Source organism: Manduca sexta, chromosome 18 (assembly GCF_014839805.1).
Source record: "Manduca sexta isolate Smith_Timp_Sample1 chromosome 18, JHU_Msex_v1.0, whole genome shotgun sequence".
NCBI lineage: Eukaryota > Metazoa > Arthropoda > Insecta > Lepidoptera > Sphingidae > Manduca > Manduca sexta.
The window spans coordinates 3,299,844-3,323,859 of record NC_051132.1 but is presented as its reverse complement, the minus strand read 5'-3'; the positions used below and the strand labels follow the sequence as shown (position 1 = coordinate 3,323,859).

General features: G+C 35.0%; 1 protein-coding gene across 2 annotated transcripts in view; it reads left to right on the top strand.

The window, feature by feature from the left end:
- Positions 1–24,016, top strand: part of LOC115444254 (ABC transporter G family member 20) — an 83,756-nt gene that overhangs the window by 26,238 nt on the left and 33,502 nt on the right. The window lies entirely within an intron of this gene.

Genomic DNA, 24,016 nt, shown 5'->3' with positions numbered 1-24,016 from the left:
TGTAAAAAGTAAATGTAATCAGATTTAGCAAACAGTTACATTGATTACATAAGGTTGCTACACTGGACATGCCCTGAATCGCACCATCTGAGGTATCTTTGTTTAGTATTGTTATACAGAGTGGTCAAATTTGTATCTGTTTTGAGAAAATTCGATGTTTTATTTTTTCTCGTAGATTTTAATCGCAGTGTAGATGCGTAAAAGTTTTCGAAAATATATCTCTCTGTATAGTTTCCCAAGCTAAAACTAGTATTCAGGATTCCAAATATTTGTGTGCTAAATTTTTGTCGTATCCATCATGCGGTTTCTCTGTTTACTTTCTGCAAAAGTCGAAACGTCTTCACAAATACTCGCGGTTATAATATTGAGAGATATTGGACTAACCGTGGCGATAAGCATTGTTCCTGATCTCTAACACAACTTAAGGAATTGTGGGTGAATCTTTATTGAAAATTGACAAGTTATAAAAAGAAAAATGTCCATGTTAAAGTATCCACAACCTTATATCAATCATTTTGAAGAATTATTCAAATTCTCTGAGTATTTATATTACCCGTGACTATGAAAGCTGCAAAATATTTGGAACTAGTTTTATTTCGATATACATTTTATTTTTATCATATTTAATGCTGATATATAATAAATTACTCTAATAATATACGTATTATGATTATAATTACAACGTATGTAATTTTGTAGTATTTTATGTATTTTTCAAATAGGAGAAACATTTGTTTTTTTTTTTAAAACCAAACAATAACATTAAGTATAAACACAAAAAACTTACCAAAAATGTAAAAGTAATATTTTTTAAAATTTAATTCAAGGCCTATGCGGCAATTTGTTTTACAGTCTAGACTTTGTTGTTTTTATCATAATATTGTTTATGAACGTCATTATACGTCAAGTAACGGCAGTTTCCATAATTTATGATTATGTACTGGGAATTAATAGCTACTCGGAAAATCATGGTTGTTTTAATCAAGTAACGTGACGTCATTGGAAATATTCAAGAATTAGATACCATGTTATTTATCTTTTCGAACTGATATTAAAATTGGGGTTTCCCAGTGAATGTCGTAGAGAGGCTGAATATACATTTTTTTGATTTATTTATGCTTTATTATTAAGTAAATTTTGCTTGCGACTTCGCTCGTGACTATGAGTTCTTCCGTTATAAAAGTCCTAAGAAAAAAGTAGTCTATGTTCTTAATAGAGTATGAAACTCTCTTTAAAACAAATGTCATTGATATTCATTCGGTAGTTTTAATAACAGATTTATTAATATGGTATAACGGAAAATGGTACCCTATCATAATTCTTCAATTTGAGTGTTTTCACTCATTCAAGGTTGAAGGTACAATTCAAATAATAAAAAACGTACCAATGATCATGAGTGCATATTAAAAACTCATTTAAAATTGATTATGATGAGTTTTTCGTGGTGTTCTCTAGTGGGAGGTTAATCGATTTTGTGTCCGGCTAGATGGTGATCTACATCTAAAAACCATAGTAGTTCTTACCATAGTGAATTGTTCTGAGACGTCTAATTCCGGGGTTAGCCGGTTTACATCTAGTGGGATAGACGGTTTCCTTTTAAGGACTGTTAAGATACTGGGAACCCAATTATATTGGGTGTTTAACGCGCATTTTTTTAGTTTAAAAATCGCATCATACGTGCATAGCAAAGTGATCCCACAGTGGGATAAACGGTTTCCTTTTAAGGACTATCAAGAAACTAGGAACGCAATCAATTATTTATCAGATTCAGTCAGATTAGCGTAGCGTGTATTTGAATCTGAACATCACAGCATACGTGCATACTAAGTGACCCCACTACACCTTATTGTAAGTGGAGATGACTCCAATAGAATGTTGACTGACAAGAGATGATTACCTTCCGACAGTCGACACAATTATGCCGGCCTGTTGGAACCGGATAAACACAGGCTGATCCCCGAACGCGACATACTTACATGAGCCACTATGGCGGGATTAACACTTTGTTTACGGTGGACGCTTTCGAGGCGGATATATAATAATTGATATTACTATGATATCATTTAATGTCTCCAATGACGCCTATTGCATAGGACAATTAACTGAACGCTATGCAAGTAATGGCCGAACCATTTGTAATTTTGTGACTCATACACCGCAAATTTACTGCATTCGTGATATTGCCACGGTAACTTGGCCTAAATTGTCTTTCTTACATCATTAATAACAATGTCTTTGATGAGCTATTTGTGAGATTGGATGTCCAAGGCAATCTCAAACTGTTAACTTGGAAAATTATTTGATATATTATATGTCCTGTGGGTAGTAGGTGTACACACATCACGCCTTTATTGGCGAAGGGGTAGGCAGACGTGCAACCAGGTTACAATTTATAATGATTTTGTGTAATTTGGTCATAATATAACGATATATTATATCAAGTAAGTCGGAAAAAAATGCTATCTTGGTGTACGTGACAGCGTACACTAAGATAGCATCTTTTATACGGAAGCTACTATGACCAAAATAGTGAGCCACAAATATAAATAAATCGGATGCTTTTTAGCGGGACTTTTATCCCGGAAAACTCCTTCACGCGGACGAAGCCGGGAACAAAAGCTAGTATACAATAATCACGCACTTTGTATAAAGTTTATATACATTCATAATTCTATGTACTAATTATAATATATAATTAGTTGAACCCTTTAAAATAACTTTAAAGTCGTTTAAGTTATACAAAACGTTTTTTTAATATGATGGTTTACATTTAATTATGTTTTAAATGATTGCCACTTACAATTGACAATTACAAAGTGTTATTTATTGCTAATAATAGTTTTTATTAATAAATTTATAGTGCGGTTAGTATTACTTCCTGTAATTAAAGGGAGTTAAATTGCCTTTATAGGGGCTAAAATGTTTCTGAAGGTGAATATAGTAATTCCTTGTTTGAATAAGTGGGGAATTACGGGGCGAAGTAAGGAATCGGCCATAGTAATATGAGTCTGTTCCAAATATTCCGTGGTTTGTTTTTCACAATTTACTACATGTTTTTTTATTGCGTATAAATTATATTCAAGGTGATTATGTCTAGTTTAATCTTTAGATGGATTTTCATTGACAGATAAAGAAGGTATTAAATAGAACTCCTATCAAATCGGTTCAGCCGTTTTGACTATCCTGGACAAACCGACGAGACTTTAAACAGATGTCTGCTCGGTGTCATAGTTGTATTACGGTACTAATATAGTGCTAAGGTCTCTGGTTCGATCCCTGGTCGGACAAATTAATGTTGGGGTTTTCTGCTCAATATCAAGGATCCTGAATTTGCGCCTAATATGGCAATAGGCCAGGAGGAGGTTTCACGAGGTTACTGGATGCGGGCCGCTTTCAATAGGGCAATCTGGAAATCTTTGGGTAAGGCCCTTGTTCGCAAGTGGACATCCTGCGACTGATAATGATGATGGCGATAGGATCGCCCCCTATCACATCACGGGACGGAATACACACGGCGCAGTCCGCACCAGTTCCGCTTCTACCCAATATAAAAGGCGTGGTCGTATGTAAACAATCAAGCCTTATTTCGCAATCACCAACATCTATTTTATCTATGACATAGTTTACCTTAAGCGTTTCCGATGTAAAGGGCGTCTTGTTCTTGCTCGCATTGCTTGATCGATGTAATTTGCGGCTCGTACAAGTTTGCGAAATCCTTTGAGTACTCACGCTTTATTACTATGTGAGCGTTCAAGGTTTTGTCGGCGGAGTGAAGAGGTGTTGAAGCTATCTGTCGTGTTTAAACTAGGTTTTGCTCGTGGTTCTGCGCGCGTCCATGTGTTCCTCGATAATGAGTTTCATTGTGCAGTCAGCCACATAAGTAGATGAATAAGATAAAAACTTCTAATCGCCTGTACACGTTAATTGAAGTATTTTTGTTCTTTATTTGAAATTATTTTGTGAAAAACTAGTAACTCAAAACTCTATGGCGGTTTTGAAGTTTGAATTTGATTAGCCTATGTATTAATCCAAAATGTGATCTATGCGTATTCCAAATTTCATCCAAATCCGTTTAGCGGTTCCTGCGTTTACTTGTTACAAACATCCTCCCAAACATCCGTATCTATAATTAGTAAGATTCGATATTAATTCGATATAGTTCTAGAAACTGTCAATATTTACTCTACAAAATATAAATTTTCCGATCAATGTTTCATTAATGACGTATATTAAATTAGTTCAAAATGTGAATTAAAATGGCAACCAAAACGTCTCTGTTATAACCTAATATTGATTTGAATAACAAATAATTTTACTTATTTTGTCTAATATTTTCAAATCACATCCAGGTTTACACTTAGATTTGACTTCTTATATTATGAGCGCCACTCCGCACACAACCACAAGCTGTCAATATTGACACCAGACTAAAGCAGTTGTATGGATTGCAGTTCAATTCAGTTCAACACAATAAATGTTCGGAACGCCAAATCTAGTACGTAGTACGTATATATCGACGTGTTTCCCTATTTATTGTTTTGGACTTTTATTCTTACCTTAAATTCAAATCAAATTTATAATTGTTTATTAGAAACATCATTTATTATGGTAATGTTTCTTCGTAAACAAAGTTTTTAAGATAAAAAGCCAGTTTTTCAATTTGTAAAAATGTGTCTTCATTGAAAGTTGAAACAAAAGAATATTCCATTGCGTCAAGACGTTAAAAGATGCTCGCCAGCCATCTTGTTGGAGATCTTCAAGTTTTTTGTTTATGAATATTAATAAACCGAATCAGTTGCATTGTTTGCTATGCTTCCAACATGGTAGGTTTCCATATTAATACAAGGTCGCTCAGTACTACAGGATTATGATATACATAAATATATTTGCTATGAAGTTTGATATTTTAAGTTCGATTCCTATAAATATTAAATTGAATCTATCAGTTTCTTAGTGGTACTCCAGAGTCTAGGATTTGTGCTCAGCATGACGATAGGCTTATCCTGTTCTATAATGGAACGGATATAAACTCTGACACTAGTGATAAACTTTCCGCTGTTATAATAAAAAATCTGTATGATATTTTTTCCCGTCTACGAAATTGAACCCAAAACCAAAAGGTAGGTCCAGGACCTCTACCACCAATAACGTAAAGCTATATTTACCTTAAGAAATGTCGAAGGTATCCGACGATTCGTGTCAAGGCAGCAGTGCCATCTTCATAAGTTCATTGTCAATTTTTTTACGACTTCCTTAATCTATAATTTTGGCTAAAGATGGACGAGTAAGGTTGCAGCATATTTATGGTTCGTAATTCGTAATTACGTAGACAGCTGTTAACCGCTTATAAACTTGATTGCATAACGGCTTTTTGATTGAGATCTTTGGATTGTTACCAACAGCCACAGATGTCTTTATGGCCTGTTTTTTACTCAATTTACGGCGATTAAAGTTAATTTTATTTCATGGTTTAAGAGTTACTTGTGGTAGGTTTTTCACATGTAAGACTCCGCTAGGTATGTACCACCGCAATGTCTATTTCTTCAGCCAAGCAGATGTGTATAGTCACTGTTGTGTTTCAGTTTTAAGTTGTAGCCAGTGTAACTATTGGACAGAATAAGACATAACATGTCATGTCTCAGGATGGCGAGCAATATGAACACCAAATAATACTTTGTAATTCAAGTTGGATAGTGTTTCTACTGTTTATGGGCGGTCGCATCGCTTACCATAAGGCAAACGGCACGCTCGACTCGTCATTCAAAGCAATAAAAGAAAATGTTAACTCTGTTTATTTAGGGCGTCCACTTACATGTCAAATTGTCCAGAAACATTACACTAGAAATTTCAACTTCAGTTTTAAATTAGTTTCAACGCTCCCAATATATGACTTGATTTAATTTATATAAACGAGTTTCGTCCGTTTGCTATATTTACCGAGGGATTTGACGTCAGTATAGGTCATTAACATTTCCCATAAGGACGATTGAAGTGACATACTGTTCATTTCTTTAATAACTTAGAGGTAATTATTGGACAGGGCCCTTATTCTCTATCCCGCACGTTATTTTAACAGTGCGTAACAAGCACGTAACACAACGCGTCATGTTTAGGACTATAGAAATTTGACTTACAGAATACCATTTCACGCACATTTCTGGGAGATAACATGACACGGCCGCGTTACGCGTTTACACTATCATACAGAATAAGGGCCCAGGTATTTTGATGCGAAGATTTTTTTTATGTACACGTCAATTGAAGTATTTTTGTTCTTTATTTGAAATTAAATTCCATTTATCTTGTTTTGTGAAAACAAATTGGTAACTCAAACTTCTATGGCCGATTTGAAGTTTGAATTTGATTAGCCTAAGTATAAATCCAACATGTGGTCTATGCTTGTTCCGAAGTTTGTTGCGAAGATTTTTTTTTACGTTTTTGTATGGGCTCCTGATGGTAAGAGTGGGGTCCAATAAAGTCTCGATTGACGAGAGATGATAACCCCTTGACAGTCGACACAATAATGCCGGCCTGTTGGAACTGGATATACACAGGCTGATCCCGACACGCAACACTTACGTCGGCCGCTATGGCGGGTTTTAACAAAATGGTGGGAAAAATATACCTGCTGGCAACAGGATATTTGACGTCCAACGACCGTACATAAAGATAAAAACCCGCCACACTGGACCACAGAAGCATGTCGTATTCCGTTTCATATTATTATATATACATTCCGAGTTCATTCGGGGTTCTGCATGCTTACTTTGTGTCAACTGGCGAGAGATAATGATCTCTGGTCACTCGACATTTTATCTGGACTCCATTCCAGTTACCAAGTTGCGTAGGAGTCACTTTTTCACGTATAAGACACCAGCCTTGTATATACTGACCCACTGCTGGCACGGGCTTTACTAGAGAGCGTTTAGGTCTTAGTCCCCCATGCTGACCTAATACAGTTCATCCTAATTTAAGTTTGTGAAATTTTTTTTTGAGATTTAGAATTTATACATTTGTTTTGATCTTAATTCTAAATAGTAGTACTTGTATGTGTCTTGTTTTAATTGCGATTAGAGTGTTTGTGTATCATTTTGCAAATTATCGTTTTTTTATCACAAATAGTGCATCTTGTGATTGCCTTAAGAAGGTGTTACTCTTATATTTTATAATATTGTTTTTCTTTTATTTAGTGTAAGCAACATTGTAACAACTACTGGCTGTCCTAAATATATAAATAGTGCGAGTTGGCTTTACATGCCTTCGAAATATTATACGGTTATAATAACGTCTCTTTAATTACTTTAATAACCTAGAATAATTTGTTACCAGCCAAAATAGTTTGGTATAATAGCACGTCTTAGCAAAAAGCATTTGATTTTGAAATGACAACCGTAATATAATGAGCATACAGCTGTCAATACAACTATATTATAATTATTTTTATCAATATTTTAAATGTGGTATTTATGTACTACAGAATAATAAGATCAGAAAAGTATTATTTTTTAAAATGAAATAACTATTATATATTTATATATGTATGTGATAAATTGGAAATAATTTTGCAAATATTGACCAGAAAAATAAAATACCCTGCTTTTGGGCGCCACTTTTGCTTTTTCGTTTTAAAAACATAGCGAGTTTTTTATTTTTCTGGTCAGGCTATTGTATCCTTGATGTTTCTAGAAATAATGAACGTTTAAGGCAAAATCTTTGCTACCATTACCTTTTTTAGAGTAACTCAATTATCAGAGCATTATTTAATTATTCATGATTCGTCGGAGAAAAATATCTTGAATAGTATTAACCTTATGATAGAAAACGATATTATTCATTATTATTTCTTGTAACAAGGTTTGTTTTCTTTTTTATTAAAACTTTTTGAGAGCAAAATGAACAAGTTACAAGCACGTGAATATTTATAACGATAGACGAAGTTTAGGCGCGTTTTCCAAAAGTATTGTAGAGGTGTGCGACATTGAAATCGAAGCTATCTTATCTTGATAACTAAACCACACACCGCAACCACTATTCTTACTCAGGAACAAATGCACTCAAAGGAGCACGGTAGCATCTAAATTCTAAAATCTCGGTTAATGTAAATACATTACATTTAGGTTTGAGGTAAAATTATACATTTTTTTCTGGGAGGTAAGTAATCTTTGACATTATTAAACCCATTCAATTTTTTTATGATTTTAAATTTATACTATTCCTTACTGTTTCCATTTTTAAGAAGACTGATATAAGCAAAGTCGAAAACAAAAGCATAGTCGTTTGCCATGACATAAAGTTGAGTCTAAAATTCGCAAAGTTGATCTTGTTATTTGACATTGACATATCATTTTGAATTTTATTATCGACATTGAGAATAATCTCGAAATTTATGCCACACTATCGAGGTGATACAGCGAGACTATTTCCGCTTATTGGTTATTTAAACTAGCCCAGAACCGTGAGATTGTAGGTTTGGTTCCGTAGTGTGTGAATTTCCTTGCATATTTAAAACAAAGTCCTCCGCCGCCTCTGTCTGAACGCGCTAAATTATAAAATTCCAAACGTATTTTGATGATATTTGCTACGGAGACAGTTTAGGACCCTGGGAAAGATATTGGTTACTTTTTATCCTGGGAAGATATAGCGAGACTCATACTGGAATAGCTCCTTAACGCGGAGGAAGCCGCAAGCAAAAACTAGTAACTGATGAAGTTGAGACATCAATCATTCGGAGTTGGAATTATAACGGTAAACGCTTTTTCAATTTCAAAATATTCACAAGAAACTTTGAGAAATCTCTTTTAAAATTTAAATCTCTACTTACAAATATCATTTAGACTGATTATTTCAATGATCAACGACCATATTAGTACGTGTCGTCTTAGAGAAAACAATAATGTATACAAGGTGATGTGGGCTTCTAGATTTATCATCACATCGTGTAATTTAATAAAAGTAGATTCTAGAATCAGTAACATATGCGCTAACATTGGAAAATAAATAAACAGATACGTATGCACATTAAAGACTTACAATTTCCAAATCTTTGATATAACTCTAGTAGGACCAAAACAACTTCAATTGTAACAAATTGATTGCATTAAAATCCTCATCTATTTTTGAAGCCATTAAAATAAAAATCATCATATAAAAATCCTTGAAGTCCTCCTATGGAGTTTTACCATATTTTACTGCGTACAATATTTTACAACACCATAAACACAATGGGGTATTTTATGGTTAACTTGTTGAAGGTTTATTGCTGTCTCTTTTGAACTGAATCGCGTGTCTGTTATAATGCAAAATTTATTCACCGTGAAATATTTTCGGGACTTATGTCTTGTGCTGTAGGATTTTTTTTATTGTTTTGCATGAAGATGAGCTTGCCGTTCGCCTGATGGTAAGCGATGCGACCGCCCATAAACAGTAGAAACACCATCCAACACATTGAATCACAAAGTATTCTTTGGTATTCCACTGCACTCGCCATCCTGAGACATGAGACATGTTAATTATGTCCAGTACTTATACTGGCTACAATGTCCTGCAAACCGAAACACAACAGTGACTACACACTGCTGCTTGGCGGCAGAAATGGCCATTGCGGTGGTACCTACCCAGGCGGGCTCTCAGATATGAGAGACCTACCACCAATAATGTATATTTGATTTGGATATATGATATATTTTGTATCTTCCCTTGCGAGCACCATACATAAAGTGTAAAACCCGCCATAGTAGCCCGCGTATGTCGCGTTCCAGGTTTAGCCTATGTTTTTTCAAATAGCCGCCATAATTATGTCGAGTGGCGAGGGCAGTGGTTATAGGTGAACTTTTTCGAAAGGGAATCCGACACAATATAGATACTAATCATTAATATGGTCTGCAAATCGTTCTAATGACAATTAGATTCTACATAAAAGGAAGTTAGTTAGAATCGGGGTATATGAATCTTTAGCCATTGCGAAGAGGTTATCTTCGTCAGTCAATAATCTACCTGGTCGTTTCGTTTACCATCAGGTGGAATAGCGAATGTCGTCTTCATATAATATGGGTATTATTAAAAACAAGTTGTGTTTGGTTCCTTTTGGTATAATGTTCAAAATTTCGTTAGCGATTCAAAGTAACAATCATCCGAGTGTTTTTGACGTTAAATTACTTAAACTGAATTTTCGCTTTTCTGATTACGGAATTGCCAGCTATGCCAACATTGGAAGCTAAGTTAATAATAGATTGTAATTCATTGTGACTGTTTCTGTAGTGTAGGTGTAATGTCGTTGCTCCGCGCTGATGTTTCGGGTTTGAGTCCCAGTTTCAGCCCGGAGTCTCGAATTGTGCCCGGTACAGGCTCGCATGTAATGGGTACATGGGATATAATAGCTGACGAAATGTAGTTGTTCTTACACCTCTATCTACCTATGATAAGTAAAAGACGTGATGCTATGCATATATAATTCATTTCAATTTGAACTTTGGAATTATTTAATAGACTATGACATTTAGAAAAACAAATAAATAAATTAAATGGATTTTTTACGTGTTATTGATATTTGTATTTGATTGTTTCTGCTTTTTGGGGGCATAACACTGGTATAATCTTGGTTGTCACACTTTAACAATTCGGTTTAAGCGATTATCAACTTTACCACAACGTTTATGGTGGCTAATTTCAATATTAACATTGATGTGCATGTATTAGCTTATATCACTATTATGACATAGTAAATAAGACTTGATTAAAATTGACAATTGTTGGCAAAAAGTGAGGATCTTTTTAATTTTTTTTCTTCGAGGAGTCATTTGTTTGGTAGCTGGTGAAAGGTTGGTGGGTTAAATAGGTTGGGGCTTGTTTATTCTCACCAGTGAGGATCGCGACACATCCTTGACATTATTTTATTAACATATTTATATTTACTTCTTATCTCCAAGCCCCAGTTGGCTTTTTAGTTACATCATACTTTGCTCTTTTAATTTTACCTTTAGCACTACCAGTCTTACTTATAAACTTGTTTTAGCGTTAAGAGGTGGTAAAGAATTGTTTTGACTTACAGCTGATCGAGTAAATTTGTGTTTTAACTAAGCATAGCTTTGAGATTTTTTTATAAGTAAGACTGTTTCTCATTCCTGTCCTACCATAACGACGGTCCCTACGTAAAGTATCGAATCTGCAAAATAGTGACCGTCCATTAGTGCAGATGTTTTCTATCTGGCTAATAAATTTTATATTTCTATTATATGCATTCGAATAAACACAGATTCACTGGTAGATAAAACATCGGTCTACTAAAAATTTTGGTAGTAACAGAAATTTTTTAAATTGAAAATAAATTCGAAGGAAAATTCTGTATCCAACTACAGCTGGATAGCATAATACTTAACGTATTAATGTTAGAAATATGTTTTTTGAAGATGTTTGCCGTGAAGTAAATGCATAGACGCCTGTATAAATTTGAATGCACTTAGCACATGGATCAAGTCTCGCATTAACAAATTATAGGTAAATATTTCCAATACTTAGTTACAATAATTCCAATATTTACCCGCAATAGTTAGATATATATTGTTAAGTCACACTTGTACTACTTCCTTGTTTCAATATATTAACTACCTATATACACTAGTACTCAATAGTTTTAATATATCTTAGTCCGCACTTTAAGAAATTAACTAATCTAAGGGCGCAATGTTTAGGAATACATTCTAATTTTTATACTTATATATTTTATAATTTGCTATAGTTTTGATTGTAATCTGTTTTGCGTCTTAATTTAATTTAATAAAAAAATAAATACTATATGTCCGTAATTTTTCGTAGTTATATGTCATTCATAATTTAAATAATTAATTATTGACATGTATTTTGAGTGCAATTACGTTCACTTTCGTCACCAACATATTATTTGTATTTTAATTTTTATCGCAGAAATGTGTAAAGACATAGAAATCGCGAATAACTATATTTTTAACTATAATAAAAGAGCAAATAGATGCAGATGGTAAACATTTAAAACATCAACGAAAACATAATGAAATGCGTCTAAAATTCTATCTTCAAGAACAAAGATATTTGGGATATTCCAAATTAAACAAAAGTATATAGTAGCCGGTACATCGTGATACAACAAATTTTATGAAGCAATGAAACCAGTATAGTAAACACATATATTTAGGCAATAATCAAAATTAACTACAGCTTTATTCTTTGAAAAAGACTCAAGAGATATCCCTAAAATATAAAAGCAAAAAATTCTTGCTTCCATAAAATCTAAATTCACTAAAGCAAAGTAATATTTTTAAAGATCGCTGATAAACATACTTCTAGTAAGGCGGCGATAGCCTAGTTAGTTGTGGAACGGACTGCCGACACGAACACCCGCAGGTTCAAATCCCAAGGTACACATCTCTGACTTTTCTAAAAATTACGTGTGTATTCTTTGTGAATTATCACTCGTGTGTGTGAAGTCTACCAATCCGCACTGGACCAGCGTGATGGACTAAGGCCTAATCCCTCTCAGTAGTAGAGGAGGCTCGTACTCAACAGTGGGACAATATATAATACAGGGCTGATATTATATACTTCTAGTCGGCTTCTATAGAATTGTGTGGTGACGTGAACTTGACTAGACGAGACGAAGATGATTTGTCACTTTGGTTTTTGCATAATAAATATGAGCAAAGGATAGTGCTAACAATGTAAATTTAATTAACAAGGTATCGTATGACAATGATTTTTGACACTCTTATATGAAGTCATAAGTAATATATTGGTCTGGTCAAGGATACAATGAAAATCCTTAGGTTTTTAGGAAACGAATGACTGTTTTACCTCGTCGTCATGTAGTGTATCTGATTTGCTGTTTTAAGAAATCTGAAGCCACCAGATGGTGAAATATCAAAGAATCTGCGTACTTATTTCTTTCTTACAGGTGATAATGCATTCATTGTGGAGCTTGCTTTGAGAGTGGAATCTCAGAATGTTCCAATATATTATTTTAGTTGAATAAAACTTTACTCTATTATGACAATTGTGAACATTTCAAGGTAGGTCGTGTAGTTCAAATATAATGTCAAGTATAACTAAAGATCCTACCAGTTGTCAGAATTATATTATGATCCGCATTCCTGGATATGCTCCGGCTGATAAAGAAAATAACTTCTGGTAATTAGGGACTACTGCGGGTTCTTCACCGCGTGTACTAGATTGAATAGTTACTATGCGGAGGAGATATCATTCCTTTAATAACAATTCGTGTTTCTTAACTCGCTAGACAAATTTTATGCTGACTTAAAAACATTAAGATATGATCAAGCAAATGCTTTTTATTAATAATTATCGAATGGGTGCTATTTTTTTAAAACCAGCAAAAACATGGTATGTGCGTCATTAGTTTTTGTTCGCACGTAAAGGTTATTTGCGACGAATGATCTTTGTACACAGTTTTTGTGCACCTTTTATACAAAAAGGTAGGAAGAAGCATTGAAAAACGATCTTGTAATAGACAATGGTTATTAAGAGTTGTAACCATTTGTTTTTCGAAGACTTTTGAATTAATAATAAAATTTCACAACAGCAAATACATTTCTATAAATATTCACTCCCTTAAGCCTTAGAGAGGAAGGAATTTTCGAGGGTGTGTGAAGTCTACCAATCCGCACTAGGCCAGCGTGGTGGACTAAGGCCTATTCCCTCTCAGTAGTAGAGGAAGCCCGTGTCCAACAGTGGGACAGTATATAATACAGGGCTCATATTTTTATTAAGCCTTAGAGGTATACAGATTATCCCCAAGATCACTGTTCCGTCCTCGCCGCTTTCCCCGTTCCCTCGACCCTTCTAAGAGTTCCGGTCCGAGTGCCGACGCGTACGCTAATGATTAGATTATTAATTCGCTACGACTATACGCATCCATAATCGTTGGTGTCTTATCCTCTCCAAGTGACCGTCCTGAGCCGAGGTTCGCAACCCGTTAGTGGATAGCTCTCAGCATGGTCGCTTAATTTTCAAGGATTGCGTGCGCCTCAAGCACTTAATCAAAAGTTCAGTGTGTTTTCTATAAACCGGCCGTTTCCAGGCTAACAAACGTAGTCGGAAAAAAAAAAACAGAGATTTCTGAGGTACGTCTTGAGTCTTGACACCTCTCTTGTGTCTCTTTGACAGTCATCTTAGATTCCTCCTTTCCTTTAAATTTACAAAATGCAAAAGTCCTAACTTTTCATATTATTTCACAATAGAACACATTGAGAGTATTTCAGCTATTCCAAACTACATTTAAACTAGAAGCAACTCTGTCATATTGCAAATGTTTTTACCGAAGCTAATGTAACCAGGTCGTTGCCCCACGATTTAACGTTAAGTTATTTGGTCTGTTATTGGCCGGTAATTTGTTGAAGAGTGCTTTAAAGTCTATAAATTTACAATAAACGTGTACGTGTTTTAAATTTTAAAACTGAGATTATCTTCGTCTGGCTTTTGGCTTTGAGTTGTTGTTGGTATTAAACGATTATTGCAAGGTAATTCTTTCGTTATTAAGTTTTTTATCTAGGACGTGTTATGTTCATTTCTAGTGACATTAGTTTGATCCTCAGACTGTTTGCGAATCTTGGGGTAATCGTTAATCTATGTTGAAATTAAATAATTTTCTTTACACATAAATAAAAACAACAAAAATAAAAGTATAAAAAACAAACACAACTAACAATATTAAACTTACGATTTAGGCCTACGAAGGATTGGTTAGGGAAAATGGTTAAGATAGTTTCATCGTCTCATCATTGTTGGTAATAAAAAAATAATAATAATATTAGCCCTTTATACTGTCCTACTGTTGGGCACGGGCTTCCTTTAGTACTGAGAGGGATTAGGCCTTTGTCCACCACGCTGGCCTAGTGCGGATTGGTAGACTTCACACACACTCCAAATCCTATAGAGAACTTCTCAGGTATGCAGCCTTCCTCACGTTGTATTCCTTCACCGCAAAGCAAGCGATAATTCACAAAGAATACACACATATTTTTAGATAAATCAGAGGTGTGTGCCTTTTGGAATTTGAACCTGCGGACATTCGTCTCGGCAGTCCGTTCCACAACCAACTAGGCCATCGCCGCTTTTTATTGTCGTTAATATGTTGTTTTCATTATTTTTCGTAATGTATTGTTTGTATTTTCGTCTTATTTATTTACGTGATTTCGATTTCAACTACAAAAAATTGTCCAGAGCGGAAACCTTATTTCGATTATTTTTAGAGTTGAAAGCTTAAGTATTTTCTTATATGTATAATACATTTTAAATTATAGTATATAAACAGTTATAGCTCTGATACATGCTACTAATATTATAAATGCGAAAATTAGTTGCTTCGGTGGCGTAGTTGTATTGCACGTCCGGTACAATAGCGCTCTGAGGTCCTGGGTTCGTATCCCGGGTCGGGCAAAGTGATATTTGGGTTTTTCTGCTCAGTATCAGCCCGGAGTCTGGAATTTGTGCCCGATATGGCGATAGGCTCGCCCCCTATCACATCATGGGACGGAACATACTTGGCGAAAAGTGGGTGCCCTAGTTGCGCCTCTGCATACCCCTTCGGGGATAAAATGCGTGATGTTATGTATGTATGTATGTAAAATTTGTGAGGATGGGTGTATGTTTGTTCGTCTTTCACGAAAAAACTACTGAACGGATTTGGATGAAACTTTACAGTAATATTGGTTATACATCAGAACAACATATAGGCTACAATTTATAATAATTTCGTGTAATTCTGTCATAACATAACGACACATATCATGGAAGTTGGAAAAAAAATCTCGGAAAACTTCTTCACGCGGGCGAAGCTGCGAGCAAAAGATAGTTTTAGATAAAATATGCATAGCAATACCACAAGTTTTAGTCAGAATAATTTCGACCCCTTTTGAACCCCAAACGTCGACCCTCTTTGTTTTTGGTAGGTTGGCATATTGTAAAAACTAAGGCAAAACTTTATTTACTGGCGCATTGTGGTAAAATAGCGCTTTAAATTATTCTAAGCACTACGAATGGTACAAAACTTTCTTTCATCTGGGGAACGTTTGTCGTTATGAACTCTAAAGCCCTGCTGATAAGGTTGACGCAAAGCAGCAATCTTGGGAAGTGTTTTAGGTTAATCCCGCATTAGAATGGGCTAAGGGCTGGAAATATTAGCCAATGGGGTATTTGACTTATTTTTATTTATAACTTTTATAATATATACGTCGTATAAATTCTAAAACAGAAGAAATCATTGATATCTTGTGAACAATCTACAGGTTATAAGCCATTGAAATTAATTAATAGAAATGAGTGTTAAAAAACAGAAAAGGGACGAAATACTTGCATGTGACGTCAGCTGGCATTACGACGCGTGCGAAAGAAAGAGATGGAGCGTTATCCCCACTCCACGGCCACTCCTGGGCCCTTATTCTGTATGATAGTGTAAACGCGTAACGCGGCCGTGTCATCTTATCTTCGAAAAATGTGTGTGGAATGGTATTCTGTAAGCCACATTTCTATAGTCCTAAACATGATGTGTTGTGTTACGTGCTTGTTACGCACTGTCAAAATAACGTGCGGGATAGAGAATAAGGCCCCTGCACGTAGCAATATTTGTAATATGAATTACTATCTTATTTCTTACCGAATTTTAACGCTGTTTTCACAGAAGGATTTGTACTAATTGCTGTTACATATCAAATTCACAAAATAAAATATAATCAAATACCCTCCTACTTCAGTGTTTTTAGCCTATAACATAAATTCTCCTCAGGACTGATCAAGTTTGACATAAACTTTATAACTCTTGAAAACTTTCATTCCTTTGTCTTCAGTGATTGCTTGGAACAATTAAATAAGATAATCTATTTTTCCGTGTCGACGTAATTGGGTAAATTACTTACCAAACTCATTTAAAGCATTGATTTTATGAACGAACTCGTTCGAGACACTAGTACATCAAAGTGTAATTAATTAATATAATAAATAATAATAATATCAGCCCTGTATTATATACTTGCCCACTGCTGAGCACGGGCCTCCTCTACTACTGAGAGGGATTAGGCCTTAGTCCACCACGCTGGCCTAGTGCGGATTGGTAGACTTCACACACCTTCGAAATTCCTATAGAGAACTTCTCAGATGTGCAGGTTTCCTCACGATGTTTTCCTTCACCGTTAAAGCGAACGATAAATTCACAAAGAATACACACATGATTTTAGAAAAGTCAGAGGTGTGTGCCCTTGGGATTTGAACCTGCGGACATTCGTCTTGGCAGTCCGTTCCACACCCAACTAGGCTATCGCCGCTTATTAATTAATATGACGCGAGATAATTGATGATTCGACGAATAAATTATCGTTATGTTATTTACGACCTAATTCTGGCGAAAATTGAGTTTTATTTTTATGTTTATTTGAATGATGACACTAGTCTGTTGTTGCATCATAACTGTCAACTCTAGAAGGTTGATATATTTTCAAAATAATAACCAAATCGATACATTATAGTACTTTGATTGAACTGCACGCCAGGAAACAAAGTTTTTATAATACGCAGTTTGTGTAAATGTATAGTGTATACACACACTTGCTTTTTATTCCCGAAGGGGTAGTCTGTGGCGCAACTAGCGCACCCATTTTTTTCCGTCCTATGATGTAACAGGAGCGAGCCTATCACCATACTGTGCACAAATTGCACACTCCAGATCAATACTGACTAGAAAAATATCAATATCAATTTGGCCCAACTTGGATCGAATACGAAACCTCAGCGCCGCAGTCGTACTGTAACACAACTACGCCAACGAGGCATTCAGTTTATATCGCAACAAGATCATTATTACAACTTGTAGGTACGGTTCGCCCAGCATATCTACTCCAAGGCAAAAACAATACTCATAGAATTTTAGCGAACACAGTGTCATTGACCCAAGAATTGGCGGCAGTAAAACCGATCGTAAAATAAAGTTATAAACATACCAGTGAGGTGAAAAAAGGGAGACAAAACATTGATATTAATTTATAACAACCTTCATGGGCGAATCTACTTTTTTAATTTAATTCAGGAGCGCGGAAGTTAGGGGGGGGGGGGGAGGCAGAGAAGAAGGGAATGGTGTAGCTGTCAAATAACAGAAATAGCAAACTGACTTCACCGTCCACAAGACATGCGTGTGAAAGAGATAGCACGATAACTTCATCACGCCCCCACTTTTGCCAACAATATTTAAAAAATAAATAACTCCTTTATTTTGTAACTAATTTTGATGATGATTTCACAGATAAAAACTTTTCGTACTATTTTTATGACCTATAAAATAATATACAATATCAAACATATGAAACTGCCATGTTGACTTCAATGTATTTCAAAATACAACGCTGTATAATAATTAAAAAATCTAACCGGTTCTCAAACCAATTAAAATATTTCGAATTAGTGTCACGTGGTATATTTCTTAACTTGTTAGCACAGGTGAATGCTATGTCAAACATTAGGTTCCAATGTTTCATTGAATTCTTATAATAATATCAGCCCTGTGTTATATACTGTCCCATTGCTGAGTTCGGGCCCCCTCTACTACTGAGAGGGGTTAGGCTTTAGTCCACCACGCTGGCCTAGTGCGGATTGGTAGACTTCACACACTCTCAAAGTTCCTATAGAGAACTTCTCAGGTATGCAGGTTTTCTCACGATGTTTCCTTCACTGTTAAAGCAAGCGATAATTCAGAAAGAATACAGACAGAACTTTAGAAAATTAAGAGGTGTGTGCCCTTGGGATAACCTGCGGACATTCGTCTCGGCAGTCCGTTCCACAACCAAGTAAGCTATCGTCGCTTTTTTAATCATTGAATTCTTATAACGTAATAATATCCCTTTTTTTTCTAATATGACCCTACTTTTGTCAGCCTGGCAAGGGCCGAATAATTATACAAACATGTATGAAAGACTTTTGAGGGAACGATTTAGGAGCTATTGAAAATTAAGCCACCATTCTGAGGGCAACCCACTAATGGGTAACGAACCTCGGCTGAGGTTGGTTACCAGGAGAGGATGAGACACCAACGATTATGGTAATATGCCAATAGTCTTTGTAAGAAGATACTGAATATATTTTATATTGAAAAGCGACCACCATATTTACCTTGGGGATAAGTTCTGATTACTCTCGTTATACGATAATTCCAGTGATTGTCGAGGGATACAAAATTGGACGATATTAGTTTAAAGTATTTGACTTTGGTCGACTAGAAGACTGCCAATTTAACGTTTTATTATTTATACTTAGGTGTTTATATTGCTAGTAACTGCTAACAGATTTGCCCCCTATCATATTGAACGTAATAGTACACCTGCTCTATATTTCATCAAATGCGTGCGTGACAACACCTCTGCCATCCTTGAATGGGAACAGGGCTTGCTATGTATGTATCCACCTATCTCAGGCAAAGATTATTGGTTTTGGATATGGAGGTTTTGCTCGCCATCTTGACATAGTAAGACATCGTTTCTCTGATAAAAACGAGCCTATATATATGTCTCATAATACATATATTGTAGCCTTGATTAGTGATTCTTTAAAATCGGTGCAGTGGTTTTAGATTGTAGACAATACGCTCTCAGCACAGAAATTTTGATGAAATTTATTTTTTTAATATCACAAACTATTCTACGGAAACGAAACATATTGTTAATATAGATTGATTCGGTTCGAATTAACTCATTTAGTGAATTATAGTTTGTAATAACGGATCTGATTCGTGTTGCAAGTTGGGTTTTACGCTCTGTCATTCTGTTTGGGCTAGATATTCAACAAGCGGTAAATGGAAAGGGATGGACCTTGGTGGTTAACATTAACATAGCCGTAATGATATGTGGTACGTATGTATTATGTACTACGTGTTGCTCGCGGCTTCGCTCGTGTTTGAAGCATGTTTGTCTTTTTGGCTAAACAAAACTCCATTCGTGTTATCGACCTTCAGTAACCTATGATAAATTAAAATAAGGTGTAGATCGCGAAAAAATTCAGAGAAAAGAAAATTGAATATTACGTAGATGGATGCATAAAATTATAATTTAGAGCATATTTGAATCAAGGCAGTTTCTGTTCAAGCAATTTAGTTCAAATGATTTATGAACTAAATTTGAATAAACATTTCTGCAAGTTATTATTTTTTTACTACACAATTTTAAAGCAGCGATAGTTTAGTTGGGTTTGGAACGGACCGCTGAGTCGAATGTCCGCAGGTTCGAATCTGAAGGGCATACTTCCTCAACTTTTTGAGGAAACCTGCAGTCAACACTATCTGTTGGTGATCACTTACCACCAGATGGAGTGCAGTCACCGGAGCGTTACGAATAATAATTAAAAAAAACTATTTATGGCCAGTGTTTGCAAACAAAGGGTATGCTTCTTGCATATTTACTAACAGATCGCCCTGATCACGAGGCTGTAGAATTTCCCAATCTCTTTGAATTCCTTACTTTATTCTTATTTTATTTTATTGCTAAATAGGACCAAAAACAACTCTAATAGCTTTAATTGGTTTCATAAATGGATAAAAGCTAAAAACAAGCCTCTCAATTTCTGTTACCAATTGGAACACAAATTATTGTATTTGCAGTTAATATAACTATTATAGATTTTAACATTAGCTTAGGATAACCGGTTTTAACCCGGCGAGCGTGTGGTGAAAAAATGTAACAAGGAGTATGAGGCAGGGTATGACATACCCCTTAAAAAAATTGGCTATAAAACTTGTTTCTGAAGAAGTATTATACTATTTATTTTTTGGTATAATAAGACAATACCATCATAACGCATTGGAAATAAAACAATCGCGCCATTTTAACAATTTTATTTTTTTACCTCGATGGAAATAAGTCACTTTGAATTTCAAACAAACACTTTCAGTCTCTTAAAAACTAAAAGGAACTAAAGTAAAACCAGTTTTATGATAAAAAAAACTTAATCGTATGATAGAATATGAAATAATTTTCTTTATAAACTAAAAAAAAATCACAAAAAAATTTAGGAATATCTTAGGAACTGGAGATAAAATCTGTGCAGTTTTTGCAAAAAAACGTTGCATGCTCCACACTAATAGCCTTTCCTCAGCTTGTTCATGAGTATTTTGTCTTATGATTATTTTTGTTGGGGTAATCTCTACATCTAATAAAATGACCAGGAACATTTTGAGTCGATGAAAGTGATTCGTTGATCTGGGAAGAAATTCTCTGACGTATATAAATCGGAATATATATTTTTTGTCATTTCACATCTTCAGGTGTTCGTAAAATAAAGCCAAGCCTAAGTTACGGATGAAATCGGTCCATTTAGTGTCTTTGCCCTGATTTTCACGAAACATAGGACCCCTGGGGGCCTGTGGGCCCCTCTCAGGGGATCCGCAAGTAAAATAAAAGTTAAAAGAAAAACTATAAAGTGCACGCTTTTGCACTCTTGTATATCTAAAAAATAAATACAGAAGTAAACTGCTAGTAAAAACAAATTTAAGAATCCAACTGAACAACATCAGCCCAAACATTACGACTTTGGTCGCAAAAAAGGTCGCATAAGGTGGCATTAGCGGTCCGCACTAAATAAAAGTTTGCGAAACCCTGTTCTAGTAAGTACATCTTCTATCATGGACCGGAGTTGTTTTTTTCTATTTTCAACATCCATTTTCTATTAAAATCTACAATTAAACAAAGAAAATAAGTTAAAATAGCAGAAAAAGCAATTTTAGTTTTTGTCACACCAGCTATGAGGCGGGGTATCACGTACCCGAACTCAGTTTGCAAGCGTGTAACTCGAATGCAGGTTGCCGCGACACTGTGATCACGCCACTATTACCTTCCGCAACCCTGTAACTCCAGCTACTCAAAGAGACTATAAGTTTGAAAGTCAGGTACAAAAAATATACGCCAGTAATTAACATGGGGGGTATGACATACCCCGCCACACGCTCGCCGGGTTAAAGGTAAAGTTGCCAGTTAAATGCTAAGTGGAGCGGAAATTAAACTTAAATAAATTAATAAAATTAATATTAATCACAACAAATTTATGGGATACCGGCTCGCGGTTAGTCATGGTCGAAGTATTTTGAATGGAATGAGCTCCTAGCACATTTACGGCTTAGGTTCTGCGCAGACGGTGTTTGTATTAAACACTACTATGGATTCTAAAAGCTGTTAGTTTACAGTAAATTTTTACACTATTCGTTTCAAACGCAAACAAACTGATATGGCGATAGGCTCGGCCCCTATCACATCATGGAACACACTTGGCGAAAATTGGGTGCTCTGGTTGCGCTTCTGTAAACCCCTTCAGGGATAAAAATGTGATGACGTGTGTGTGTGTTTCTAGGCAACAATAAGACAGCGTCTGCGCTACGCCTAAGTAACTAAAATTATAAAAAAACATCAAACTATTTAGCCGTAGGATTACATTAAAACAAAATTGAACACGGAATTCCACGAAACAGTAGAATACAGATGAATGTATGAATGTATCATTTGCAATGATTGAATGGTTATTAGATCATTAATTCGGATTTGGATAATTGATGAATGAATTTAATTGATTGGAACACTGTCACGTTGGCCGATAATCAAAATATTAATAGGTTGAAGTCTTTGGTTGTTTGTTTATTGTATACTGCGTGTTGTATCCAGTTCTGCATGAATGACCCTTGAAAAAACGTTACAATATGTACTTTTCCGAACTAAAAAACGGCCATACATAAATTACATACGGTAACCCAGGAGTGTCAACGAAGTGTAACATTATGTGACAAGAGGGTGGGAGTGATAGATTTCGTGACGTCACATGTCAAACCTCAGTATTAAAACACATTAAACAAAAAGCTAAAAAATATATCTTTGGCTATACATATAAGGCACTTCTAAAGGTGTAAAACAAGAGACGTCATACTAAAAGGGAGACACCAAATGTAACCACGTGTGACAAGAACGGGAAGATGGGTTCAAAATCATGAAATTCGCGTGACGTTTATGAATGGACAAAAACAAGCCTAAATATCAAACTAGAACATGGCCTATCTGTGTACCAATTATATCCAAATCCGTTCAATAATCTCTGCTTTCTATCAAACATGGCGAAAATGAACCAAACTTTGGTATTTATAATATTAATAGGGTATGATATCCAGACAATAGATGCAGTCACATAAATCATAAATACATATTAGTAACTAGCTTGTGCTCGCGGCTTTGCCTGCCTGAAGGAGTTGTCCGGGATAAAAATCCCGTTAATTATTTTCCCGGGATAGAAAAAAGCCTATAACCTTCCCAGGGTCTTAAACTATCTCCATACCAAATTTCATAAAAAATCCGTTGAGTAGATTTTGAGAAAATCGATAATATATAGACAGTCAGCTGTTGGAGATTTTGAAATAAAAACTAAAAACTATTTACCCCGGGGACCCCCCCCCGTGACCATGAAGGCTGCAAAGTCTTCGAAACGTCGGGAGAAAATAATAATATAAAAAACCGCGATAAAATCCGTTTAAATAGTTTTTAGTTTTTATTTCAATGTCTAACATTCGCGTAAACATAAGAAATCATTATGTTGGAGATTTTGTTTTATAATAAGTATAGATGTATTAGCACTTATTATTAGTAAGATAATTTCATAAATAACTGTTTTCTTAAATTCTGCGGCTACGTACAATGCTCAAGGGCATAAATTATGTAGGTATTAAAAACGTTGAATACCTATTGGCGCGGATCCAAAGATGTTCACGCTGGTCTAATATGATTTAGGACTGTACCCTAATTATTCGGTTGACTGCACCTTATTATTATGAAAAATAATATTGTAGATTACATTCTTGTTTTTATATAAATTAGAATTAAGAACTTAATTATTATATCTTTTATTGTACTTGAATGTTACAAAATACTAGTTTTAAAATCTTGAAAAATACATTCATATTTGAGCAGCTATCATCTGCGACGTTTGGTTAGATTCCATAAATGGGTTATAAAATTTTCTTTAATTT